At 42.6% G+C, this 21,788-nt stretch overlaps 1 long non-coding RNA gene across 7 annotated transcripts; it reads left to right on the top strand.

Moving 5' to 3' along the window:
- Nucleotides 1–563: 563 nt before the first annotated feature.
- On the top strand, nt 564–9,637 carry LOC121233268. Of its 7 annotated transcripts, none has more exons than XR_005932262.1 (3): nt 564–667; nt 1,231–1,890; nt 5,100–9,637. It is a non-coding gene; the product is annotated as an uncharacterized LOC121233268 (long non-coding RNA). The 7 variants fall into 7 exon arrangements; XR_005932263.1 differs by lacking the exon at nt 564–667 and having other exon boundaries at nt 874–1,383; nt 1,725–1,890; XR_005932265.1 differs by lacking the exon at nt 564–667 and having other exon boundaries at nt 874–1,383; nt 1,592–1,890.
- The last annotated feature ends 12,151 nt before the right edge of the window (nt 9,638–21,788 follow it).

Here is a 21,788-nt window from a genome sequence, read left to right as displayed (position 1 = left end):
CGGCATGCCCCAGCTTGAATCCCTGTCTCAGGTATGTGGTGTCCTGACCCCTCGTATGCTTTCTCCTGGGCTCTGGGATCAGCACTGTCTCACAGAATTAGAAATAAGATGGAGAATAATAAGATTCGATATATTTTTTGAAAAGGGTCAGGTGGGGTAGAGGGGGTAGGGAGATTCTCTCTGCCAGACTCACGAATCTGGCAATGCCACGGAACAGAAGCATCTCCAGCGGGAGAGGGAGATTCCCTCCCAGGGGCTTGCTCTAGGCTCTCGTGCCAGAGCATTGCATTGAAAAGGAATAGGGCGGAGTGCTCACCGGCCTGTTCCTTTTCAATGCGATGTCTCATATAAAACCTCAGGCTCTTGTTACGTGGTCGGTTACTGTATCCCAGCTGTGGAGCCCTAACTGGAAATCAAGCGGCGGCAGCTTTCGGAGCGACTCCTGCTCGTATCACAAACACTTGCTTGCCTAATCGTTCAAAACAACTCATGCAGAAATAGCCACAGCGCAGGACGGACATGTATTTATGTAGACAAGAGTCATAAAAATCTGTTGGCAAGGTAGTGTGTGGGAATAGCAGAGGAAGAGTGAGGTGCTTGCTTCTCGGCAAGCAAGAGGAAGTTACGAATGTATTTGTGTTCTTGACAAGTGACTGGCTGGGACCAGGTTGGTATGGTACCAGAGAAAACAGTGTCAACAGGTTCTGCGGCAGATGCGCTGCCTTCTGCCTCAAGCCTCCTAGTCTTGCCTGCATGCCTCTCTCTGTCTTTTCCAGGCACTTTGGGGGTAGCTTCTCGGCACGTTCCTTGTCTTCCTTCCACCCTGCAGTGAAGAAGTGACTGTAGACCTGAGAGTGTGATAAAGTGACCGGAACGGGGGGTTTATTTCTAAATCTTCAAAACAATGATCCTGTGTTTTGACTGAATATCAGGAAGGTGCTATTTTAAGCTCCACACGACAAAGTTGACTTTTTAAGAATAGGGCTTTTTTTAATTTACCCTTAAAATGGTATCATACAAAGAACAGTTAGGTTTTCTGTGGTGGCATTTTACCTATAGGGTTTGTTTATGGATCTCTTACAACCCTTTCTCATGGCCTAAGATGTATGTTGGGGTCTGTCATAACGTACGTTTCTCTGTGTAAGTTTTGTCCAGCAGCTTCTGTTATCTTGGACACTGATTTAACAGTGGGTTTTGTTTGTTTGTTTTTTGGGTTTTTTTTCTCATCAGTTCTAGTGCCTTCCATTTACTCCCAGGTTTAATGAATTTCACTCATGTTCCTGTGGAATATTGCTGGAACACTTGTGAAGAGAGCTAAAAAAAAGCAAAAAGTGGGCAATATTGGGTAGAACAAAGCTTCCCAGAATTTACTAGCTGTGTCAGGTGAGAACATCACCATTGCTTAATTTAAATGTGAAGAAGAGTATTACCTCCTTTTTACTTCCCCAGTGATGCATTGTTGGGGTATACAGACACAGATGAGTTCGTTTTTGAAACAAGCATCTTAAGGCCCGGGTTCATAATGTATTCCAATACACAATGGTTCTTCATCTTGTCTGTTTTTATTTTTTACCATTATTTTCCACTTTAGGAAGCAATAGGAGGAGAGCTTGAGAGCTGTACTTGAACACAGATGGTATGATGGCACAGCATTTGCTGCAACTTGCTTCGAGTTATGTTACAGAGTTCATTTTTAACATAAGCTTTAAACCTTTATTTTGTAGAAAAGTCTCATGGAAATGGCAACCACCCAAATATAGACTATACGTTTTCAGAGGTACTTGAATATTTTGTGGTAACATGATGAAAAATTAACTGATACAGGAATAATTATAATCCTTAAAAGTGCATAAAGAATCCAGACTGGAGCATACGTTAGATGAAACACAAGTACATATTGCTTTTTGATATCTCCAGGAAATATAGGGGAACCCCTTGTGAAGTAGGCTGCAATACTGTAGGCAGTGTTAATAGTTTTGTGGAAGGAAAACATCAGCCTTTCCATTCAGTCCTTTCCATTATTTCTGGTTTTGGAGTGAATGGAATGTCTCCTGCAGCAACCCTAATTGCCTCCAACCTTAGTTTTTGTTTGCTAACAGCCCCGTATGTCAATAGGCGATGCACTCGTTCCCCTTTAAGTGGGCTATTTTTGCCAAACACCATTTCCACTCCTCTGGATTTCATGAACACTGCCATTTGAAACAGATCCAAGGAATTAGACATTACTCACCTTTGCATATGTCGTCTCTTGAACAGATACTCTGCTGCTGTCTTCTATTCTTATATTTCCTGCACTTTTCCCCCAGTGTGGAAAGTTTTGTCTTGCTTATTGCAGTTTTGACCAGGGAACTTGGTCTTTTAAAAAGATAGGCTTTAAGCAGTTTCCCTTTTCTTCAAATGCATTTTCTCTACTGCTCTCCACACAGCTTTTTGTTCGATGACTTGCACTTTCACTATCTCAGACTGTCAGGCGTACTTGTCGGCAGCTAGGAGCAAAACCTCATTTGTAGAGTTAGACACATTTGCATATAAAAGTACATACATGTATGTTTATTTACTGTCATTCTTACTTTACTTTCTTATATGAGAGGAAGGGGGGGGGGGAATTACCCCACATATTTTTTATTCTCCCTCTAACACAGCATTTAGTTCTTTCTTCTTCCCTCCCATCCTTTCTCCCCTAAGTGCTTTGTTATTTTTCCCTGTGCTTAACCATATTTAATTAAAAGTGGATGGGTAGCAAGGTAGGGTTATCCACACACTAGGAGAAGATGGCAGGGCTTTTGGGGGGTTACTCTCACACAGGCCAGGGAAGGCAGTCCAGGAAGTCCATAGGAATAGCCCTTAAAAGTCGGTGAATGCTGTCAGGACTGGAAGGTGCAGCTGTGGTTACTCTTGGTGCTAACCAGGCTGCTGCTAGAAAATGGAGATGTTCTGATTGACTGTTTTTTTGTTTTTTTTTTCCTGGGAACAGGAAAATGAGGAAAGGCAGCCTAGCAAAGGGCATTTCTCTGGAGACCAGGAGATGATTCTGCAAATCTATGGCCTGCGGGGGGAAAAAAGAAGAGTTGGCAGCTCTATTTTGTGCTCCTCTGCTGTCAGGAGCTACTTGTCCGAAAGCTGCTTGCTCAAAATCCTGACTGTTGTGACTTTTACATACCTTTCTGTGCTGATTCTCAGCACTACAGGTGCTGAGATGTAGCTTCTCAGGCTACATGGTTAAACTGTATACAGGAGTATTCTTACGCAGCCTTTGTGTGCTTCTGTAGGGCTTTAAGCTTCTTGCCCCCCACTTAGCAAAAGCAAGATTGTTGGAGTACTACCACCTCTCTGGAATAAAACATGAACATTTTTGGGAGTATGTCCTAGCTATCTTTATTTCTTTCCTTGGCCACAGCCTGTGATTTACAAGCAAAACTTCAAGCTTTGCACAAGGGAATGAGATCTTTCATTCCTCCCCTTTGTAGTCTGATTGTGCTTTTGGATCAACTGACACACTTTGTCCACAGGACACTCTTGTAGGTTGACCCAATGGAGAGACTTTAGTGAAGGATGGATGCATTTTAGACTTTTCTGTTCTTTTTTGTTCCTTTTCCCCCCCCACCAGTGGTCTAAAGTGAGTCAGATTCTGACTATCTGTCAGGTGCCAGTGATAAAACATGTGAATTGTGGATAAGGCTGCTATTTTCCATCACTGAGTGGAAAGTAGTTAGAGCTGCTGGATCTCATGGCCTTTCTCTCTGCCTCATTGAAGATGTCCTCAGAACCCTCTCTAACTTCCTCACCTGTCTGCCCATAGTCTAGTTTTATAAAAAAGTGACACATTTAGCTGAAGAATCAAAGTACCAGTGAGTCTAGCATAAGTAATCCTGTACCTTGGATTAAAATCCTCAAATTATTTTGTATATGGACTCGTTTAAGTATACATAGTATATGTCTAGTATAGTATATATATATATAGTATATAACTAAGAGAGTGAGTGCATGGTTGGAAGTGTCCCCAGGGATGATTCCTCAGATTCGACTGCCAGTAAAATGCAAAGGTGATGTTCACAAAAATAATTTCAAAATGTTTGCAAACATCTTGTCACCAAAGTGACAAGTATCCAAGAAGGATGTCAGGATATCCACCAAATAAATGGCATAGAAGGGATGAATTGTAAGTTATTGCATTCCCCAATTCTGAAAAAAAGTAAAGTAAAATGGCAACTTCCTTCACAGAACTTGTCACCAAATCCTGAAGATAAATCAGCACTGCTCTTTACTTCCTACTAACCTTTCTGAGAAAGGAAGCTAGATGCTGTTCTTCCTTGTTTAGAAAAAGCTCCTGAAAGGTATGAAAGGCTGTGAGTTTGCACAGGGGTCACTAAGAACTGAATTTCATCTCAAAACCTTTTATTTCCGACATTTAGTGTATGAGATGGGGGAGAACATCAGGACATGGCCGCACTTCAAGGGCTTCAATAACTTTCAGTAACCAGTTAGCTGGAAGGAGAGTTTGAGAGGTCTGGGTGGCAAGGCTGTTATTTATGTATAGGTTCATATATGGATCTCATTTGGTTCCTTTCATTGTAGTGTTTAAGTGCGTTAGTGACATATTGAATGCAAAAGTGTGCAAATTCTTGAGTTGCTGAGAGCTCATTTTGAAAACAGGCACCTTGACATTGCTTTGGGTATATCTACTTTCCCAGGGAAAATTCAGTTTGTTTTTGTACCTGAGTTGATTTTACAATATTAGATGCAAACTCAAAAGCTGCACGGAAGAGCAAAGTTCATCACTCTTGAATAAAGTTGATTAATCAGACTATTTTGAGATGCAGCTAAGGAGCATTTTAGGGATGCTGCTGCAGTCATCAGAACTGTGAAGAAATCAGATGAAATATCCCCAGCATCAGCAACAAAAAGGAGATTTAACATGAGTGTTTGAAAACACTTGGCTAGACAGAGGCCTGCAAGTGGAATATGTATGGCTTATATAATATGACTTTATTATATTCTCATTCCTAACTGATTGCCCAATGCTGAGGTATTTGTGTGTGTTCCAAAGATATACTGAAAAAGCATATCACATATGTTTTCTTCTCCATTTCTCCCTACAGGAAGCAAGATGGATGGTGCCGAAACAGGCGTGCTTTGCCCTGGGATGCGTGAAGGCGGTTGGCCACCTGCTCCGCTGGGAGCACCGACTGAACGTGGGTCCTCCAGATCTGGAAATATGAGTTTGAGTGAATTTAATATGGTTTTGATAAATTAACTGTGCATCGGTCTTATCCCGATCCTCCAGACAGGACTGAATTACACCCTGAATTCCTGAATCTGGAGTAATTCTGTTGGTTTATAGATGAAAACAGTTCTTTTCTTTTTGCAAACAATAGCCATTGGGATTTGGGAACTTGGAACTCTTTTTAGCTTGTATTCATTTCCGTTATGTGTAACTGCTCTTGAGTGAGCAAGATAATACTTAAAAAGTGTTACCAGAAGAGACAGGATGTCTTGAAGCAAACTTGAGACTAACATCATTCTATTATACCTACTTTGATTTATTTTTGGACTTATTTTTTATTTATTTGCGCTTACTAGCTAATGTTATTTTAATGTTGATTGTCAGGAAAAAGGCTCCATAATGTCTTGTTTCAAATCAGTTCTGCCACTCAGTTTCAGAGCTTCTTGTCTTGTATGCATTTATCCTCAGCTTGTCTCTTATTTTTTAAATGATAAATTATTTATTTTCTTTACATTCTTTAGAAATATACCATAGCTGTTAGAGTTGAAGGCATCAGAAAAAATGCTAAGGTGCAAGTTACCGGTCTCATAGGGTACACCCCGAGGATTTCTGGAGGACCTCAAAAATGAAATAGCGTAGCTGCTATAGGATACACGCAAACTCTCACTGTAAACATTTGCCACTAAAAGGATCAATGGGTAATGTATTGAACCTGTATTTTTACAAGGTAATCCAAGGAATTATTCATACAGTGAATTGTGTATTAGATGATCATCTGAAGTTAAAAATGGAATGATACAGCACCTCAAAGGTCATTTTATGAGGTGGTCTAAGAAATTACAATGTCTAGAGTAGAAAAATCTCATTAATCTCTTACTGGTATCTGAGTGGTTCAGTAGAGTTATGGGTGAAGGAGAACTTACTAATATATTTTATTTAGATTTTCACAAGCCCTTGGTAAAATTATCACAGCAGGTTACTAAAGAAATTCAAGATGTAGCTTTACAAGGGCAACTTAGGCCCCTAAATACGTATTTAAGTAACTTTATTCAAGTTATAGGCATTAATAGCATTTCTAATCTTGAAGGTTTGCTTAATGCAGTAGGAACTTAAATTTTCCACTGGTAAAATCACTTGGTTCCCTTGTTTTTGCTGCCGAGCATGTGCAAAACCATCTTGACAGCTCCAGGCTGCTAAGCCCCGAAGAAATACATAAAATAAGCATTTTCTTGCAAGTTTCCTCACAACTGCCTGTCAACTTCAGTTTTGCATCCCAGCAACCAATTTCAACTCATTTTATTTTATACTGACTACATTTATCACAATTTATTTTATATTCTTCATAGGATATTGAAAGAGGCTCTCAGGGCCGCAGATTGCTGCTGAAATGTTAGACAACATTTGGCATGAGCAGGATCAGAAATTAAAAACTGGCATTTTTTAGCCTGGTTGCCTTTGAAATGAGGTTTATGAGATTGTGTTGTTTATCTCTCTGTACATTCAGCAATTCCCCTTAAAAACTTTGGGACCCAATTTCAACCAAATTTGAAAGATGAGCTGAAATCTCAAGATAAATAAGGTCTGTGAAAAACTGCAGCTGTACAGAGGACAAAGCGCGTAATTAAATGCCTGCGCTGTGGAAAAGGCAGGTGGAAGCCAGCCTTTATGTAGTGGTTGAGAGCCGCCAGCCTGCCAGAGCATGCTCAAAGATTTTTGATTGAGCATAGTGTGTGCCCTATATGGAGAGTGGGTTTCAGAAGAGAACCTGAGGTTGTTATGGCAGAGAAGATTCAGGAAACAAAGAACACAGGTCCATGAAAACAATCAATCAAATGCCACATTGTTTGTTTTATTTCTTGCAGAGCAACTCGATTCTCTTGCCCTGCCTCTTCTTCCTCCTTCCCACCCTGAACACCTTTTTTTCTCCCAGAATCTCCAGACTCTGTTACTATCTTTGTATTCCCCTTGCTCTCCTGGCTCAGCATCAATTCCTGTAACTTAACTGGCCTAAGAATTCTGTCTGATTTAGTAATGAGGTCTCAGATATACCCTGGTGGGAGCCAGTTAATGGCTGTTTCTTCATCCAGAAAGTTCAACCAGACTGTTAGGATGTGCTCATGTCAATAGCTGTAACAAAACTAATTGGTACTGACCTCTTTCCATCCTGACTGGAGAATGTCCTGCTTTGATATTTATACTCATCAAACATTTGTGGATTCTTATTGTGCCCCCCTGCTGGCTACCTGACATTTTAGACCCAGCTGTTGTGTGGTGGGACTAGTGAATCTAGTTTAAAAGAAGCTAAGTAGAGTTAAGCAAATTATTATTTTTTAAATCTATACACACATTTCAAATAGTATATCCAACCCAACATTGCAATGTTTTTAAAATATTCCTATAAGGTATGGAGGCCTACAGCTGTCCCACAGGGTCTGTGTTAGTCTAAAAACCTCTGTGAGTGTTGTATATTTTACAAATTAGCTTTGCTGGAGAAACAAAGAAAAATGCCTTGTCTCCTTTTTGTCTTTTCTGTCAGGTTCTTCCTCAAGATGGATACCTTATCTAGCATGGAAAGTTTTTGTAGTTCTCTGGTCAATTCTCTAAACAGGACACAATCGAGCTGATGTCAAAACAAAGAATACACACATGCATAGTACTGGGCTGTGATAAAAGCTGCTCTTCTGCACAACTTCCCAGCTTGTGAAACCTGTCTGGTTTTGCATAATAGATAAGCCCCAGGAAGTATAAAATTAGTGGGAGTGCTTGCAGTGTGGCCAAGTTACAGTTTTACAGTCGTTTAAAGGTCAGCAGCAAATTGCCATCTACACCCAGTCCTGCAGGATAAGGCTCTGTAGGGACAAAGCTCTCACGCAAATATCCACATGATTTGCCTGTGGCCGTTTGGAAAACCTGAGGCTGAAGAAGGGGCTGAGATCCCACCCTGTCACTTGCAAGCCAGGGTCAGAGTTACCAAGCCAATCTTTCTTGTCATTTATCTAGGGCAGACTTTGAAACCTAAGCCTCGAGGAAAGATTTTTGAAGCAAAAACTCCAGGCCTAAGGTCTCACAGGGCAGGTACTCTTTTTTCCCCAACTTCTGGATTATCTTTTTCTTATTACTTAACTGAAAATGAGATTTTGATGAGAAGAAAATTAAACTGCTGAAGGAGACTACCAAGTTTATGGATGTTATTATCTCATAAATAGTTAATGTCTCACTTCTCAGTCAAACTTTTTTTTTTTTTTTCCAAACTTGGCAAGCTTCTGGTGAGGATAATAAAGAGTGCATCTAGGCTGTAACCAAATGAACTCTATGATACGATAAGCAGAATGCAAGCAGCAATAATAGCAGTAGACTAACTTCAGAATGCTGTGAGTTCCTCTGAACTTCACCAACAGATTTGTTGATCAGCTTCAGATTCTACAATGTCATTTTTCTTCTTCAACAGAAAAACTGTCACCAGAGCTGGTTACAGCTCACGCCTGCAAATGCAAAAAGTTGTATGGAGACAACAGTGCACAGGAAGACTTGCTAGGCCATGGATTAACATGTGTACCAGTGCCAATTTTCAGAGAAGATAGTTTGCACAAGGAAAGCTCAGAACTCAAAAGCAGAGATTGGGTGCTCTTCTAAGAATAGGTGGAGGGACAAGATTTGGGGAAAAAAACTAAACCCAAAAAACCTGCTGTAGAAAATGCTCCACCTGCTGTGAAAACAAAAAGGAAGGAGGGTAATAAAAGAAGTATGAAGCATATCTAGTTTCAGAATTTGGCTGAAGAAAAAGGAGCAGTAAAAATCACTACTACAGATGAAATCCATAGATAGTCTTAAAGGATGGAAAGATCTGTACTGCATCCTGCAACTATCGGAAAGCACATGGGGAGTGTGTGGGGTGTTAATAGGCAGATTATAAGACAAGGTGGAGATTCAGACATGTCCAGCTAGAGCTATGGTTGATGTTCAGGTAGGAAGTTCTTGAAATGTCCTGAACTCCACAGAGCATGCTTAAATCCATGAGTCAGTGTGGTATATGCTACAGCTACTCAGCACTGACCAGGAAGCTCTCCGAACTATTTGTTTGCTCCATCTCCTACAGATAGCTGGTGATGAGGCAAACACAGTTAGGAGTTCTCTTTCTGATGAAACTTTTAAGCTCATGGCGCACAGGCACTTGATCTGCAATACCAGACGTATCCCTCAAACAGCTGGACGCAAACGCAGGAAGGACTTTTCCTGCAGGTTCTCGGGTAACGAGCTAGGCTGACATACCTGTACCTCAGCTGTAAATGAAGCCTCTCCTGGCACTTGTGCAGCGTGCCACTCCCGGGAAGATTTGGGAGTTTGCTAGGCAAGTCCTGCCTCTGGCTCACGCGGTCCCTGGCACCACTCCGATACCCACAGAACAATTTATATCTCCAGCATACCACCTCTCCAAGTAAATAAGGCACAGAAGCTCAAAGGATGTTCAGAGGGCTCTTCAATACATTCATTTGTATATACACAGCACTAAAGCACTCTTTTTCTATGCCTTGGTGCTTTGCCACCAACCAAAAATTCTGCCCCCCTCCTCCCCCCCGCCATGATCTTCCTCCCACAGACCAGCCTTGCTGGTGATTTTGGCCTGCTCCTCACTCCCCCAAGCACTCCCCAGCGAGCTTCTTGCTCTGACAAATTCTCCCTTGGCAACAATAGCTCCTGCTGGGTTCCTCCCAGTCTGTGGTCATGGCTACTGGGGTGTGAAGTGTTCTGCCCACCTGAGTCAGAAATGCTCGGCAGCTCTGCTTGACAGCTTAACAAAGAGCAAGTCATCAGTTGAATTGTACCCAGCCATCGGGACTGTCTCAGTGGAAAGGGCTGGATGTAAGACTACCTGGCCCGAACACTGTAAACTCTCAAATTATTTTTTCAGCTCTAACAGCCTGCAAACTGCTTCAAATTTATGAATCCATCCTGCATGTAATTTAAAAGTGCACTTTCTTCAGAGAAAAAATAAATTGCAAAAATAAAAATGTTTCTCTACCTAAAAATGATTTTGTGTTATGTTTTGGGAGTGGAAAAGAATCCCCAAACTAGATTACAAAAATACACAGGCTATTATTTTGATTACAGTTGTTCTAACTGAATATTTTTACAGATCTGAAAATGTTCTAAGGGATTTAAAAATAAAGGGGGCACATGGTTTTTTGCTCCTAGGGCTTTAAAATCTAAATTCTATCTCTGTGTTTGCTAGAGATCCTTTTCTCTGCTTCTTCTATACCGAGCTTCCTAAGTAAGATATGGTTTTTCTTGGTTTTTGGGGGGGGGGGGGTCTTAATTAATCTGCATGAAACACTTTCAGAGAAGGCTGGCTGCTGAGCCCACAAAACCATTGATACTGCAAAACCAGCGTTTGTGAGAGAGACATGCAGTACCAGTGGGGGCTTGTTCTGTAACCTAGTGGGGTGCATCTTTGCTGGTCCAAGGGCACGTGCTCTTTTTGTGTCACACCTGTTGCATCTTCCTTTGAGCATATGTTCGTTACCGTCAAGTTTAGTGACCCTGCACAGTTGGCTGCCTGCAATGCCGAAGGGAATGTCTTTTATCAGGTTGGGGGGCATTAACATGTGGTTTCCTTGTGGAGATGAAAATGGCAGGTTTCTGGATATGTTTGTTTCTTCCCATCTTTTTTTTATGATGAAGAAAGTCAAGGTCTGATTTGTTATCTATAGGGTGGTTTTGGTCTTCTACCATACTGCTTACTGCTGCAAGGAAGGTGCTAGGGAACTCTGTTACTCTTCAGAAAGGTAGTCTGAGTTTATTTATTTTACACAGGAATAATCACTAGATAAGACACAGAAGTAGTCCTTAGGGCATGGAGCGGAACTAGATCTCCTTGCCCTTGGCTGCGAGCTCTGGCCAGCAGACCAGCAGGTTGTGATTGCTCTCAGGATCAGTGTTCTGTCATTAATTTTTGGACAAATAGGACAAATTTTTAGCAGGAGCTAAAGGTCCCCTTGTGGAGCCTGATAGCAAGAGCGTGCCCTGAAGAAACGGGTTTGTCTTCTCTCAGGTGGAGAAGTGAATTGAATCTGGGTCCCCCATGCCCTGGGTGAATGCTCTTCCCACTGAAGTGCTGGGTTAAGGTGATGGGGAAGAGAAGGTAGGCAACTTTGTTCACTGTTTGAAAGGAAAGCATGATACCTACTTGCTCTTCTTCCAGTTCCATCTTCAGAAGAAGCAACTGGCTCTTAATCCCCGGCAAAGAGACATCCTTCCCTGCAACCTGGATGCAGGCAGAATGAAGATGCACCACTGAAGAGATGGTGCAGGAGATCTGGTGGCCAGGCCTGTGGACGCTGCAGCAACAGCATTTTCGGGAGATGACTGGCACAGCTCCAGTGGGGCTGCGTCGTGCACAGCAAGTAGAAGGTGTCCCTCTACGTAGGCAGAGAGCCTGTCCTCCGGGAAGTACCAAAATCTTGCCAGAACTTGATATGAGGTGGGTGGGGAGGAAAGGGAGGTTTCCATCTTTTACGCTGAAACGACATGCATATTTACAAGCCTCTGTGTTCACAGTCTTTCTTCCTGTGCACTGTATAAACAGGAGTCAGTCCCAGTTAGAAGGCAGCTGCGTATGGGATGGGCTGTGGGTTGTTATTGTTATTTCCATAACACTTGCATGTAAAGATGTCAACCTGTGCTGAGACCCAGTTAGGCTATAAACACAGCAAGCTGGAATCCCTTGGAGAAAGAGAAAGATAGATGACTTGCCTGCAGTCAAACATAAGTCAGTGGCAAAAATAGTACCTGGTCTCTGGACTGAAAAACCAGCATGGAATCAGCCTGGTTTGTCTTGGGCTTCCTGCAGCTCACAGATGGATGTGAATACGTTGGGCTGAATTGGAATCTGTTAGATCTAATTGAGCCTTAATTATAATACATTAAACAATTAAAATAATGAAGATCAGGCACAATCAAATTTCAAAACAAAGAGATTTAGCAAGATTAGACTGTTAAAACTGTACAGATGATGCCATTAATCTTGGAGAAGGTCCAACATAAACGATACAGTATCTAGCCAGCTGGGAAGACGGCAAACTGGAGGTAATATCAGATTCCCAGCTTAAAGTGTAGGGGAGTAAATGGATTTTCCCCTTCCATTTTACAGCTTTATTTTTAGACAAGAGCAAAATACTGAACATATCAGAACATGTATATGCGTGCACATATAACATAGGTGTGATGGCTACGAGCCATACAAATTTGTGGACTTCAAGGAGGCAGGGAGTTCACAGCTTGAAACAGTTGGTGAATTACATACACCACTGTACTTCCATTTATGTTTTTAAGAGTTATTCTGTTATTTATAGTAACTTTAGCACTGAGGAAGCTGGCTTTGACTGACAACTCCGGGAGCAGAAGTTATTCTTTGTCCATAAAACAGGTACAGCACTTCAGGAGATGAGAGGAGGCTTTGGGCCCCATGCTCATTCCTTTCCTGGCCTCTCCAGAGATCTCATCATCACTGTTATCAACAGTAATGCATTTATGACACTTTGTCATTTGCGAAAAGAACCCGCTGTGTTGTTCGCATGAAGCCAGGCTCCCCCCAGGAAACCCAGAGCTGGTGGAAGGTCCTGGAGCCCAGGAACAAAGCCATGGGGAGGGAGTGCTGCAAAACAGCCCAAAGCTGCTTGTTGGAGGCAGACCATGGGGAACAACAATATGTAACAGTTGATAATGGAAAAACAGGTGAATGTGACCAAAAGCCCGGCCCGCAGTTCACAGGTAAAATGATTTTACCAGAAAAGGAAATTCTTTTTAAAAAGCCAAAGAACAAAGACATTTGAGGCCTCCTCTGGGAAATAAGGATGAGCAATCTAAACTGCGGGTTTTCTTTGTATAATCGAACACTGTATTCCTGGAGGGATCTTTTTATTTGGTTCTTTGCTCTCTCTGATTCCTCTTGACAATGTACACAAGCTGCAGTACAGAAAATAGAGATAGTCAGAGAGAGATAACACTGTACCGAGAGAATTTAATTAATAAGTCCTTGTGGGACTGTGGGTAACTATGGAAAGAATGGAGGAAGATCAGCAAAAAGAAATCCTCCTAATGTCTGAATGCATTAAATATTTCATTGAAAGAAAGCAAAAGAGGCACCAAAAGGAGTTTATAATTCTTGGAAAACCTAGAAAAGAATATTAGGCAATGTATTCTCTTTTCTCTTTCAAGTTTGCTTTAGACAAACTTAGTGCTGCACCACTTTCAAGGAGGAGAATTTGGGCCAAGGATTTAGCAATAGACATCTGAAGACCTCAGAAAATCAAGGGACTGGGGAAACAGAACAAAAGAAAAGACTCACTCTCTTTTTCAACAACCACCACCTTTTACAGTTCTTCAGGAGGCACAGGTGAAGTCCTGCGTGGGTGGATGCCATGCACACTGAGATGCAAATGCTAGACACCCATTGCTCCACAGCGGGCAGCAGATAGACAACAGCAATGCTGCTTAATTTCAGGCTGACCCAGGAATGAAAGATTTTTGGCATACTGATCCTAACCTCTCTCTTCTGTCCTGTCAGCTCTTACTTCCCAGTGCCCTCGGGCTGGCTGAATTTGGTCTGCTAATGGCCTTTCTATAGTTCCCTGCTCTGGTACTTGTGTTGAAGCTGGTCTTTTAGATCTTTGGGTAGATCTTGGAACTGCAGATTAAAATCACATATCCCTGCTTATATTAGAAGCTTTGCTGAGGTCCAGAACTTGCTGGAAGCCTGATACTCTCCACCATTTACTGGCTGTGAATTATGTAGATACTCATATTTTTAATTTCCTTTCATTTAGTTGTGTGTGCAGGACCTCTGTCATGACCAGCAGGGAACTCTCCCCTGGGTACAGAGGCAATTCAGCATCTGTGCCAACCCTGGCTTGTAAAAGCCTGGCAGCTCTTGACAAACAAAGCCTAGAAATGTTGCTATTAAAAGCATTTATTGAATAAATCCATATGTGACAAAATGATAGCTGCTAAAAGCTGTAGAATTGTTTTTTAATGGATAAATCTTATTTGAAAGGTAAAGCTGAGCTGCAAAATCTCAGAGAACAGTCACCTGAGGATAATGCTTTGAGCAACGTGGGAAAAATTAGAACCACTATGAACAATATAGAGGATAATAGATTTGAGAACATGTCTGCTTTGAGTGGGAGCTTTTATGTAAAGAAAAGAGAAGATAAGCCTGGATTTAACTTTGGTATTTGAATGCTCTCACAAATAGAGATAGAAGAACAAACCCTCGTTCCCTTTAGCAAGCCTGCGGCAGTTAGAAACAAGAGGACCCCTGTTCTTCTACGCAGGGGTCAGCAGACTGCAAAGGGGTACAGGGGGCAGGCTCTGACCTCCCAGTGAGCCACGCAACTGAGCTGCAAGGCCCCCAGGTCTGCCTTTGCACCTTAGCTGCATGTCGCACCAGCCCGTCAGCCTGTGCGCAGCCCTTGTGCTTAAGGGAGGCAGGGTGCTGAGCTCGGTTGGTTGAAATCTCCCTACGACGGGGAGCAAAGGAGCTGCAATTGTGTAAAGGGTGTTGCAACAACTGAAGAGCAGCTCTGCTGGAAATCCAAAATTGCCATGGGAAAGGATCCTATTTTTGTGTCTCTCTGCTTAAAGTGTCTTTGCTTTGGCCTTGCTTGGGCAATCAGAACTTGCTCTAAACACCAAAAAAGAAAAAAAAAAAAAAAGGTCATTCTTTAAAAAGAAGCATCTGGGCAGTATTTAGCCATAAAAATAAACCAACATTGGCTATCATCTGAATTGTTTCTTAGGATGCTGAAAAGAATCTGTCATGATGGGCTTTGGGCAGGTGATCGCTGAGGGTGGGTATTTCCTGGTGAGGGATGGGGAGCCCTTCATTGGAACTGGCAGAGGCAGATGTGGTGACCTAGAGGTGCAAAATAGCTTCTCTGGGAACGAGCGGTCTCCAGTGAGGACAGACACCTCCTGTGACTGCTGCTGACATACATGAATGCAGTATGGAAACACTCAAACTAATTCAGGAATTTCTTGGCACACATAATGTCCACATTAGGGAAATGTTTTACATCATTTGAGAGATGGTCTAACTTGTCCAGTCTCTTCAAAGAGATCATTGGAGAAAATATGAAAACAGTATATCAGGATTATAAAGGTTTACTGGGAGATCAGATAGAAATGAAAGGGAGGACAGAAACATGTTATGGAACAATGAAAACAAATAACATCCGAAAACATAACATCGGAACTGATGCTGCAGAGAATGCCAGGATGAATATCGCATGCAAACTCATATTTAAGAGGATATTTGGGAAGTAATGGGTTCAACCTAGCAAGGAACAGATTTTTCAAAATCAGACATAGGAAAACAGTCAGAAGCACCTACTATGTTTGGAATATTACACATGCAGGTGCAAGTGCCCAATTTAGAAATGAGTCTCTGACATTCCTGCTTGCAGTCTGGGAGCAAGTGAATGTTTGTTTGCACCTATTGCTGTAAATCAGTCTCATCACCTATGAATATCTTGCTTTTGGATATGTCAATATTTTCTGGGGGGAAAAAAGTCCTCTCTTCAGTTTCTTCCCAAAATAGGATGCCTAATGTTGGTAAAATTGTAGACCTTTTATTTCAAGATAGATCTACACTGGCTTTTCTGTAACAGCAGTTTTCCCATCTACTGCTTCCTAAAGTGGTTGTGGTAGAGCTGTGATATATCGTCAAAGAAAGTCATGTGCTCAGTGCTTGCAAACCACCTTTTTATTAGAAAACATCTTAGTGAAAAAAGAACCATTTTCCAAAACTGGGGCTATTTAAACTTTCAGAAGTGTCTAGGATCCTTAATTTCTGCCTTACTCTTCAAAAAAAAAGATGGGTGAAACACAAAAACTCAGTTCAACGCTTTATCCAGGGGAGAATAGCTCGAAAATGGAGAACAGAAGCACATTGCATTTAATTCACATGTAAAATCCCCCCTTGCATTACCAGTGAGCCAGGGTACCACTGCTGTATTCCAGTTCCTGAACTAAAGTAGCTGTAATCCCATGTAAGTAAAGCCCAGCTCTGCTGTCTTGTCTCCCTTCCTCCTTTGCCCAGTGGTTCTGTTGTTCTGGGGATGAACGTGGGATGCCTTGCTCGCTGCCAAACCCAGCCACCCCATGATGGTTTCTCTCTCTGGAGGAGAGGCCTTAACTCCAGACATCTTGCAAAATGCTCACTGTATGGGATCTCACTACTGGGAAGAGTAAGATGGCTTTGTGATATAGAATGGAATGGAATGGAATGGAATGGAATGGAATAGAATAGAATAGGAATAGTTCAGTTGGAAGGGAACTACAATGATCATCTAGTCCAACTAGATATTAGACATTGGCCAAGCCTTCTGCAGGGACCGGATGGTGTTTTGCCACTGAGTGCAGATGTGCTGCAGATGCAGACCCACAGCTGCCCAGGGGAACGTACACTGCCACACGCACCCCACACCGGGCGAGTGCTGGGCACAGGCAGCGCGGGCACAACATGGCGGGCTGTCATGGCAGCACGCTGCATCAGCCCCGGGAAACCAGGCTCACAGCTGCAGTGGCCAGCAGAGGAGCGCAGATAGCCGGGGCAGCAGTTGCTGTCAGGGGTAAAGGGAGAGCCCCATCCTGCAACAGCACTTCTGTCTTCACCCTTCCTATCTCTGCAGCAGAGGCAGTGGTAACAAGCCTGGTTTTCCGTCACAGTGCTGCCCTTCCTTCCGCTTTCCTGCGGCAGGAGCAACCCAGCCCTGGCCTCTTGTCCTCAGGATGGCAATGTTCAGTGCCGCCAGCTCTTCTGAGGAGCCTTCTGCTGGCTCTGCCTTGAATTCCCCATAGCAAAGGGCTACGTTTGAAGCTGGGGACTCACAGCAGCCTGTGGTCCTAAGGCAGTCCACGGGAAAGGTGTGAAAGTGTCCCTCACGTGAGTTCTGAGGGAAAAGTCAGATGCTTCAGCTAAATTAAGATTCAGAGCTTGCAATCAGGTTTTGCACCAGCAGAATAACCTCACAGCTAAGGCAAGGTCAGTGAAATCGGAGAGCTCGGCCTGTCTCAGCCTGCAGGGATCTGAATGCACACATCCTTTGGGAATATGGTAACCACCAAACTGCGCTGCCGCCCGACTAATAAAAGCAGACCTCTTCACCGCAGGACCCGCTGAGGAGCTGCCGCCTTGTCCTCCCGGCCCTTCGCTGCTTCTTTCTGAGGGAATTTAAGCAATCTGAGCCGGCCTTGAACCTGTACTATGAACTAGAGAAAGCGCTGGACTCGGATGCCTTTGAAATCACTTTGAGCCTTGCATTGCTCTATTTCGCCCAACAATTCCCATTTGTATACTGTGACATTTAAGTCTCCCAGACCCTTGAAGCAGAACGGCTGGGCAATTATAAACTGCATTTGTTGTTCAGCTTGCGCCCCCCTCCCGTGAACTGAACCGTGAAAACAGAGCTTACGCCGGCTCTGCACTTGTGACCAGGCAGCACCATTTATAAAGCTCCAGGATGAGGCTTTATGGCCCGTCCACAGTGATAGATGCAGAACTCCTGCAGGTGCACAAGGCTTGATATTCAGATAGTCAATCTGATCTCCAGATTCTTCCTTCTTCCACAAGGCAAAAAAACCTTCTCAACAGAGAATGGCTGAGCTGAATTTCCCATCCAAAAATCCTGCTTGGATGTCTGTTTGCAGACTCCCATTCTTCTTGGCCTCTTCACAATGGAGGGCGCTGCATAAAAGTTATTTATTATCAACCTCCCTGGGAATGGAGTGTGACTGGTTATAATAATCCCTTGTATTTCTTAAACACCTTATACCTGTTTTCCTAGCCCTTGGCAAACGTTAGGACTTCAGCCTCGCAGTGTCTGGTCAGGAAAGTCAGCACTGTTATGCATGGGTTACAGGTAGGAAACTGAGGCACAAAGGTTTTAAATGGCCACGGGGATCTCTGACAGTTGTGTGAAGTGGATTCAGATGTGAGGCATCCCAGCCTCAGGTCTCTGCCAGCCCTCCAATAACAGAGCCAGCAGGAAGAGACGAGTATGAAGGATTCTGCCATCCCAACAGTAGCACATTTTGCCAGCTTTTGCACAGATACAGGGAGCTCTAAACAAGACTGATGGGTCTCAGGGGCCGGGGCCTGTATCACCTTCCATCACTGTTACTCTGGGGCAATGACTGCTGGCAGAGCTGGGTGCTCAGGTAGGGACAAACAATACAAAGAGCCATCACAGAATTGCCTGCTGTTGTCTGTCAAGAGACCTTGACATGACCCAGAAGATACATTTCTACAGAGCCAATTCCTTTCCAACCACAAAGGCATCCTTCCTTCCCTATGCCTCTCTGTCACTTGTTTCGATAGCTGTGGTATTTTTCCAACATGAAATAAACACACGTAGTATAATTTTTTCCCCCAGCTCTCAAGTTTATCTAACCCAAACATTTTTAGGAGCTGGATAATGGAGCAGAATGCCAACCTCAAAATCATAACTTTTAAAGTTGGGTGAAAAATTAAAACAAATTAAAAATAGATATTAAATTTGAGAGAGGCTGAAAAAGTTCTGTTGGAACTTGGAGGGGTTTCAAATGTTATTTTTAACCATAGACATTTAGCTCTTATGGGAAACAAAACTTAGAAGGACAGATATAATTAGGTCAGATATTGAGAAACTTATTATGCTTTGCTACAGATGATCCCAGGAGAATGTAACTTAAGCCCTTTTTTTGTTTTAAGATTCAATCATGATTCTTCACTTTTTTATGTACAATAAAGTAGGATAGAAATATGCTTTGTATCACTAACTGCTTCAGCATGTGAAGCAATGAATGTTTGACAAGAAATCTGAGGACAGAAGGCAAGATTTTTATTTCATTTTGTACCAAAATACATAACATTATGCTAGCATCTGTGCCTGCTTTTGTTCACTGTGTGGATACAATTGATTTGCTGATGATACTGGTATCTCCTGAGATTATCTGATGCTTGGCATCTCCAAAGCACCACTGTGCAAATATTAACTGTGCCTTGCAGCGTGATTACAACAGAGACATTATTCATATTACAAGTGGGGAAACTGAGGTAAAGAGCACCAGTTGTTTAATCAGCACCGAGTCTGTTTCACAGACGCAGTCAGGACTCAAGAACTTCTGCCTTCTGCTCCCTCTGCTTCTGCAGAGAGATGCACCTTCACACGAGAACTATGCATTTCATACATAACCAGAGGAGAAAAGCCTTTATCAAAAGAAGGAATGAGCCAGTAGGTGGCTGATAGAGAGTACTGTTAACACATGGATCTGTCATTACTCATAGCATTTATCATGTCTGTTACTGTGAGGCACACTGTTCTTTAAAGTAGGTGTCTAATTTGAGGAATACTGGTTTTCCTAGCAGCTACAGCGATCTGGGGAGGGAGACTTGGTGAGTTGCCTGAAGTGAGATATTGCACATCATTTATTGTAAAGTCTGCTGAGAGAAAGGTGGAAGTGGACTGGAGTCATGATAGGCAGGTCCTGGATACCAAGTTTTCCTGGCACAGCCCCACTGGCTCAGGAGTAGGAAAAACAATATTCTCACTGACAAAGACTTGCTGGCACCTCTCCTGGAACCCACAGCCAAAGCAGACAGGCGAAAGAGCCTTTTGGCTAGATAGCTTGAATTTTTCAGGAAGGTGGTTTAACTGTATCAGCAACAGGTCTCCATTGCTAGTATAAAATGTTTCGCCAGCCAGCAGGGGATTTCTGTGTACAGTTATTAGCAAAACTTCTGTAGTGTAGGATCAAAATGCAAATATCTACAATGACTGGAGCAATGTGGATTTGGAGTTTGGGTCAGATGCTTCATTATAGGTGAATGAAATAGAAGGAGTCTCTTCTTGCTGCCAGACTGTGTCCAGGCCACGAGTGGTGGTAAATCCGAACAACAGATTTATCTTGAATCCATCTTGAATCTGAAGTGAAGATTAGCCAGATGCAGTGGCAGGACCATCTAGACCTAAACACGTTCAAGACAAGTTGATCCAGCTGGTGCTAATGTGGAGCAAGACTCCATACTTGACATAGCACTGGAGGAACATAAGATATGCCAGGAAACAGAATACATCAATATTTATTATAGTATTTTTGAAAAGCATAGGTGAAAGGAAAGCATGTAAGTTCCTATGGAAAGTAAAAATCTCATGCTTGGCCTAGAGAAACCTTGATCAGGACAAAGTGGTGGAAGGTAACTGACTCCTGTGCTGCATTAGAAAGCACGTATTTGTGGCAACGTGAAAGTGTCATCCATCCCACTGTTGCCAATATTCGGGAATTTATTTGCTTTCTATACTTGTAGACAGTAGAGATTGCAGTCAAAGTTTCCTTGTCTGCCACAGGAGGTATTAAGGTTGATGAGCTGTTCATAATTATTGCTAATGACTACAAGGTAGCGATATTGCTCTTCACCTTCAAGGTAATAAGTGGCACCAAGCTATGGCAATAATCTCCTGGAATAAACACTGTACTCTTACTTTCTAATGTAAATTGCACTCTTATTGATGCAATAAACTGCAACTGTTTCTTCAGGCTGTGGAGAACTTCCAGTATGTGATAAAAGCCTCAGTCATGTAATTCTGTTGGGCGCTAGTTCCTCACAGTACTTTGCTTGCTGAGCTTGCAATAGGGACCATACAAAAGAAACACATTCCCTATCTGCAGCATATGAACTGTACAGCAAGTTTGTCTTTTTCCATGTGGCTCAAGCAGAGCTTGGTTGTTGTCTCTCAAACATACCACTTCCTATGTGCAATCGCAGAACCTCACTGCCCTGAGAAATTCAAGTCAGATGAGTTGTAACTCAAAGCCCAGAAGTAACCATTCCAAGATAGGGAACTATCTTGGATAACCTGTTAAGGATAACGCTTCTTGGTAGTGCCCAGACAATAAATTGACTTAAAGTTTATTAAGGTCAATACTGTCTGAGAATACACGTGCCTTCCTATGCTGAGTAACTCTGCAGCCACACTTCTACAACAGTCCTTTCTTACCTGCTGCTTCTCTGCATTTCTGTTAAACTCTCAGTCATCTGCCAAGTCTACCTATCTCAAGCCTTGTCTAGCCTTGTATAGTTCTGCCAAGACAGTAAATTTCCTTACTCAAGGTACATTGGTTAAGAAGTTTGGTTGGGGTTTTTTGTTTGTTTTGTTTTTTTTTCCTGAGGGAGCTGGTTTAACTATTCTCAATCTGAAAAACCTATCCCAACAATATTACTTTTTTGTTTCCGTATCAATAGTCAACTTTTCCAAGCATACAAATATCATTCGGATGTGTAGTGTTGCAAACTAATGACTGGTGTAGCAGTAACAACTCTCTCCTTACACAATGGCCGAGCTTTGAATTTGACATTTGAGTGTTCCCTGCTGTAGGCAGGCAATAGCCTGCATCTCTAGAGTAGTGGCAGGAGAGCAGACTATGCAGAAAGGAAATTCTGCTTTAGGTTTTTAGGGTGCTCAGCTGAAAGCTATTATCAGGCAAACATGGAACTTCATTCTCAGGCTTTGACAGGTGAAATCGTATT

The sequence above is a fragment of the Aquila chrysaetos genome, chromosome 4, assembly GCF_900496995.4.
Source record: "Aquila chrysaetos chrysaetos chromosome 4, bAquChr1.4, whole genome shotgun sequence".
Classification (NCBI taxonomy): domain Eukaryota; kingdom Metazoa; phylum Chordata; class Aves; order Accipitriformes; family Accipitridae; genus Aquila; species Aquila chrysaetos.
Note: the sequence above shows the minus strand (reverse complement) of the source record. Positions and strands in the feature narration are given on the sequence as shown.